This window comes from Tachypleus tridentatus, chromosome 7 (genome assembly GCF_004210375.1).
Source record: "Tachypleus tridentatus isolate NWPU-2018 chromosome 7, ASM421037v1, whole genome shotgun sequence".
Classification (NCBI taxonomy): Eukaryota; Metazoa; Arthropoda; class Merostomata; order Xiphosura; family Limulidae; genus Tachypleus; species Tachypleus tridentatus.
The window spans coordinates 36,540,819-36,547,677 of NC_134831.1; the positions used below are offsets into that span (position 1 = coordinate 36,540,819).

Sequence of the window (6,859 nt, forward strand, 5' to 3'; positions counted from 1 at the left end):
CTACTTATTCCTAATTGTTTTCTCTCCCACCATTTGAATTAGTTATTGCGGTATAGACCACTTACATTGTTTAAATTAATTTTTCCTATCTACATCACTAATATCGTTTAAGTTAATTATTCCCCAGTAGGTTACTCACATTGTTTTAACTACTTATTCCTATATAGTTCACTCACATTGTTTAAATAACTTATTCTATTATAGTTCACTTACAATGTTTAAATTACTAATTCTTATATAGTTCACTTATACTGTTTAAATTACTTACTCCTATATAATGTTCTTTCATGGCTAACTCCTGTATAGCTCACTCACCTTGATTAAATTACTTATTCCTATTTTGATCACTCCCACTCAATAAATTAGTTATTCTTACATGGTCCACTTACATTGTTTAAATTACATATTCCTATATAGTTTTCACACATTTTTGAACTACATATTTCTTCATAGTCTACTTACATTTTTTTAAATTACTTATTCTTATATATTTCACTTCCCTTGTTTAAACTGTTTATTCCTATAGTTCACTTACATTATATAAATTACTTATTGCTATATAATTCAAACAAATTATTTAAACTAGCTATTTCTCTAACATTTATTCATTTATTATTTAGGAATAATTATTTATTCCTATACACTTCATTAATATCGTTTAAATTAATTATTTTTATATATTTACTCACATTGTATTAATTACTTGTTCCTGTATAGTTCATTCACATAGTTTAAATTACTTATTCCGGCAGTTACCGTCCATTCAACAAAATTTCATCACGAATACTCTGCCTAAACAATCTATCAAATAATACTTTTTTATAGTTTTAGTAACATTGTTTGAATTATATATTCCGGTACAATTTACTTCCATACTCTATTACTCCTTTATAGCCCTCTCATTTTGATTTAAATACGTACTCTTTTATAATGCACTTACACAGTTAAAAATTACTTAATCTTTTATAATTTACTTACATTGTTGAAATTACTTCTTGCTATATAGTCATCTCACATTGTTTAACGTAATTATTCCAATAGAGTTAGTTCACTCACATTGTTTAAATTACTTCTTCCTATATAGTTTGCTCACATTGTTGAAATTACTTACTTCTGTATAGTTTACTATTGTTGTTTAAATTAGTTATTCCTGTATATTCCTCTTACATTGTTTATTCCTGTATAGTTATTATTACGTTGTTTAGATCACGTTTTGTATAGTTTACTTTTATTGTTTAAACTTCATCTCATGCAACTCGTTTAGTACTATTAGCATAACTAGTTTTTCTTGCGTAATTTGCTTTAATTTCTTAAACAACTTACTCCTGTATAGTTAGCTTAGTTGTTTTATATAACTTATCCCTGTGTAATTTGATCATTTTTATATAGCTTGATTATGTAGCTCTTCTATGATTCAAGAATTTTTTTATCTACCTAAAACAAATGTTTAACTGTATCAAGTATCTGAAGGTTAACACACAACGTGTGATTATAAAAAATAACACAAACGATTTTCTTCTATTAATAAATAATATTTTAAAATTACCATATATTGTCTGTGCCATATTTAGAAAAATAGCTTTTATGTGTTAATATAAACAATTATTCTATCAGATTAGAAACATTTCTCTACCCAGTACCTGTTATAACATAAGTCGTTTTTACCCTCTGGTATTAAGTTATAAACTCACAGTATAGCTGGTTTCCACTGCTTTTTACAACCTGATTTCTTTAGAAAACACGTAAACCTACAAGAATGGAGTTACAGTATTCAGTCAATTTCTCCAAATAGGTTACTATACCCAGTCTTCAAACAAAACATTGGCTGACATTTAACTTCTGATCTTATTACAACGGCTTAGCCTCCCGCTAGTACAGCGGTAAGACTACGGATTTCCAACGCTAAAATCAGGGGTTCGTTTCCCCTCGGTGGGCTCAGCAGATAGCCTGATGGGGCTTGGGTATAAGAAAACACACACATACAACAGCTTAGAATAAATGCCCTCACTATCAAACACATAGCAAACGTATGTTTCTTATCATCTAGTACAGTTATTTTGAAATTTTTTCTAACATCTCACGTTTCCATAGTAATTTGTAGATTTAGTGACAGCGAGAACAAGTCGTGCATCTAAGCTAATTAAACATTTAAAAGTAACGTACCACAGTAGGGTAAAGTGTCGGCTGCTGTTATAGCCTAAATGTTTAAAAAAGTTTATTTTACCTAGTGTGCATTTCCGGAAAGCATACAAAATAAATCATTCTCAGGAAGATAGCCTACAGATCTATAGAAAGTGATTAATAAATAATAAGATAAAAGACAGGACAGTAAATAACATTTTTTTACTACTGCTATGTCATAGCTCTCATCTACCTGCTTAAAGATTCGGAGCTTATGTTTCGAAGCATTATAAATTGAGTAGAATCTTAACTTAGTACCATGGTAAAGCGTAAATTTGTATATATATATGTACATATACATACATGCATATACTTTTGGAACAAAATTTAGATGAAGGAGTTGCACATGATTGAAAAATGTGTTTATATTTGTCGTAATTTATTCAAGAATCATCAAACATGACAACAATTAATAACTAGCTGTTATATGTTAAAACACTTATAGTTACGCGTCAAATTAATATTGTTTGTTTGTTTAATTTCAAGTTATTGGGAAGTATGGGTAGGAATATTTTGCACCATTTATATTTCCCACGTATATTTACTGAGGGATGTTTTCTCCCTATAAAATAAACTCAACGTAATGTGTATATTTCACACGTGTATTTACTAATGAATGTCTTCTCCCTATAAGTAAACTCAACGTCATGTCTACATTTAACACGCACATTTACTAAGGGATGTCTTCTCCCTATACATAAACTCAACGTAATGTGTATATTCCACACGCACATTTACTGAGGGATGTCGTCTCGCTATAAGTAAACTCAACGTAATGTGTATATTCCACACGCACATTTACTGAGGGATGTCGTCTCGCTATAAGTAAACTCAACGTTATGTGTATATTCCACACACACCTTTACTAAGGGATGTCTTCTTCCTGTAAGTAAACTCAACGTAATGTGTATATTTCATACGTGTATTTACTAAGGGATGTCTTCTCCCTGTAAGTAAGCTCAACGTAATGTGTATATTTCACACGCACATTTACTAAGGGATGTCTTCTCTCTATAAGTAAACTCAACGTAATGTGTATATTTCATCCGCACATTTACAAAGGCATGCCTTCTCCCTACAGTGTAAATACTGATTTATAAAGAAACTTTATCAAAAGCATGTTATACACGCACATTTAAAACTTTTGATGTTCAGATGTTAATATAATTGATAGATTAAACAGATTTACGTAATTCAATAATTTCTTTATAAATAATATATGCCTGACTTATTCAATTGTACCATCTATTACTTTATTTACTTTCTAATTGTTATATATCTCACACAGTTCACATAAAAAAGAAACTAGACGTCAGTACAAATACGTCACATCTGAAATGCACAACTTGCTTCGCAACCGTTAAAGAAATTCTCCTCATTTTCTAAAAATCTTTTCTTTTGAAAATAAGACTTCAAGCAAAAAAGTCAAGAAAAGATATTAACTGTACTATTTCCATGGAATTGATATAGTGAGACATTTAACTGTAGTATTTACATGGAACTAATATAGTCAGACATTTAGCTGTTGTATTTCCATAAAACTGATATACTCATATATTTAACTGTAGTATTCACATGAAACTGATATAGTCAGACATTTAACTGTAGTATTCACATAAAACTGATATTGTCAGACATTTAACTGTTGTATTTCCATAAAACTTATATACTCATATATTTAACTGTAGTATTTCCATATAACTGATATAGCCAGACAATTATATGTTTAACAACGGCTGGTATGGATAGACAAGGCATTAGCAGAGCAGCGAACAACGTTTCGACCTTCTTCGGTCATCGTGAGGTTCACAAAGAACCGCCTTCAAACGGACCGGTAGTTGCCCACATGTTTGAAGGCGGTTCTTTGTGAACCTGACGATGACCGAAGAAGGTCGAAACGTTGTTCGCTCCTCTACTTGCGCCTTTTCTATCCATACCAGCCGTTTATAAATATATAATACAGTCAGACATTTAACTGTAGTGTTTCCGTATAACTGATATAGTCAGACATTTCACAGTAGTATTTCCTTGCAACTGACATTCTTCCTATAAAAATAAAATCAAAATAATTTGCTAAACTCACTATTTAAGAGCCACGTGGTTGTATTTTAAAATTAACAACAAATGCAGGATTAGAAGAAAAACAAACTTGAACTGATTCAGAAACTGGAACAATCAACTAAAATACCTTGTTCTGGGTGACTGATATAAATAACTGAAAGTTATTTTCTGTGTGTTAAAAGCTCGGTTAACAAAAGTCTTCAAATTCAACGAAAATGTTCATACTAATATTTTATACTTTATTTTATAAATAGCACAAGCTATTCTGTTCTCGTGACGGTTATATTTCATGATTTATCGGGCTTCTTTTCTCTGAGATGCAGTTTGTTATTCTTAGTTGTACAGTTCATAAAAGATATATTTGAAGGCTTATAAGGAAGAACATATTTATTGCGTGCACCAGACTATACTATTATAGCGTTATAAAGTGTACCTTTTATCACACTCGCTATGATAGTTATATCGCCGGTTAACAATTGAATGTCTATTGCCCAAGAGACCCGCAAGGTATTGGTGGACAACTATAGGTCTACATTAAATGTGGGCTTACAAAACGTTTGAGTTGTTTACCCTTCGAAGTTGAATTATTTTAAGGAATTATCACATATTTTTCTAGAATCTAATAATGTTACACTAGCGATGATACTGATGGACAGTTTATAACTAATACCGTACTGATAACATTGTGTTCTGTGCTTGTATTATGTTCTTAATAATAAGTTGATTTGAAAAGGTAGAATAAAACCTAACCGTAAATTAAGAAAGTTCGTAAAGCTATTTAAACTACGGAATATGTTCCAGACAATAATAACATTCAACAATATGTTGAGTTTGAAAAACTAAATAAACTACGAAATATATCTTATAGAATGTAATAAATCTAAATGATATATGAAGAAGGTTTGAAGGGCCACATAAACATTTGAATATTTTATAGAATGTGATATATCTTAATTATATATTATGAAAGTTTCAAAAGTTACGTGAATCATGAAATATCTTATATAATGTAAATAATTTCAATAATATATAAAGAAAGTTTAAGAGCTTTGTAAATCAAGTTTTCATTTTCTAAAGCGTGTGAAAAGAAACACGAAAGCCAAGACAAATTGGAACAAATAATAAATATTTAAATCATTGTCTCTAATAACGTGTGTGAAGAACAACTTTACAAAACTTTTTTTGCACAAAAACGTGTATTAACACTGATAGCATATCATTAATCAGGGTTTCTAATAACGTATGTGAGGTACAGCTTACTAAACTTTTCCATAAAAGTGTGTATGAACACTGTTTTAACTTTCAACTGTCCTTTTTTAATACTTCATGATCATTAAACTTCCTTTAAATGTTTTCTTAGCATAAAGTTACTACAAAATTGGTAATCTGCACTCTATATACTGCGGGGAATAGAACCACAAATTTCAGTTTTTAGATGTCTCAAATTTACGACTTATCCATCGAGTGGGGAGGAAGGCTAGAATAAGAATAATGAGAGCTTTACATTAGATTGATTCTTCATCGTGTGAGTACTTAAAGCTAACCTTAGAGAAATTTAAAAACAGAAAACTTACGTCGTCTCTTAGTTTTGAAATGAACACACTATATCAAGAGCTGTCTCGGTGCAGTAATTGCCTTATTGAGAAGTGTCTTGAAAGCAATGAGGACAGTCTAAGTGTACCAGTCAGCCTTAGGTTGTGGCAGCTAAAAAGAAACATAACATTCCCCAAGTAATATTACTGTCGCCATGGATACAGCCCTCAACATAAAGTTATTTGTCAAGTTCCTCAGAGAGCCATTCGTTCTATGTTCCTGTATACGTGAGTGACTGAACCTTTACTTTATAACTAGTTCACTTCCGTCAGTCAAACAGGAACGTGACAAAATATTCAGTGAGTGAAAAGTAGTAGTTAAATTTCAATCCAGACAACTGAAGAGGTTTCAGGCTAAACTAAGATACTGTATTCATATTACCTGTCTTGTTATATTAGTGTGACGAAAAGAATGTGGGAAAAACCAACGAGTCAAGTTTCTTTTATTTTTGATTACTAAATATAGCTTGACATATAATTAACAGGGTCTGTGCTGGGGATGAGGGTGCTCGCGGTGAGCTACGCACCCCCAAATTTCACTCTATCCCACCCAGATTCATTCTCCCTGGTGGTTTAAAAATCATATTAACAATTTAAATGTAATATTTATTCCACAATTTGTTCTAAACATATTTATATCATTCAGATGTAACATGGTAACTTTAAGAAAACTAAATGGTAAGCTGTACTTTAAAAGCAGTCTGTTTTATGCCTAAGACTAGATCAATATTCTTAATACATTGTTATGTAATAACTGTTTCTAGAACTAGCTGAATTAATGAAAGCAAAGTAATTACCTGTCATACTATAGGGCTTGCTATCCGTTGGTTTGTATCTAAGCACAAAGCTACACAATGGGCTATCTGTGTGTACTCTTGTATTGAACGGTTATCGAAATCATGGTTTCTACCTTTGTAAGTCCGGAGACATACTGCTGGGGGAAAGGTTTTGCTACCACATGTAAGTTCAAATATTTTTGAACATAACTCGATACCTTAGATCTATACAGGTCATAATCTGGGTTT

The 6,859-nt window shown here is 31.0% G+C and overlaps 1 protein-coding gene across 1 annotated transcript in view; it reads right to left on the reverse strand.

Moving 5' to 3' along the window:
• Window positions 1-5,976, reverse strand: part of LOC143255441 (glucose-6-phosphate exchanger SLC37A2-like) — a 96,183-nt gene extending 90,207 nt beyond the window's left edge. The window contains exon 1 of the mRNA XM_076511112.1: window positions 5,817-5,976. The gene's annotated coding sequence lies outside the window, so the exon portion shown is untranslated. The remainder of the gene's footprint in view (window positions 1-5,816) is intronic.
• Window positions 5,977-6,859: the final 883 nt, after the last annotated feature.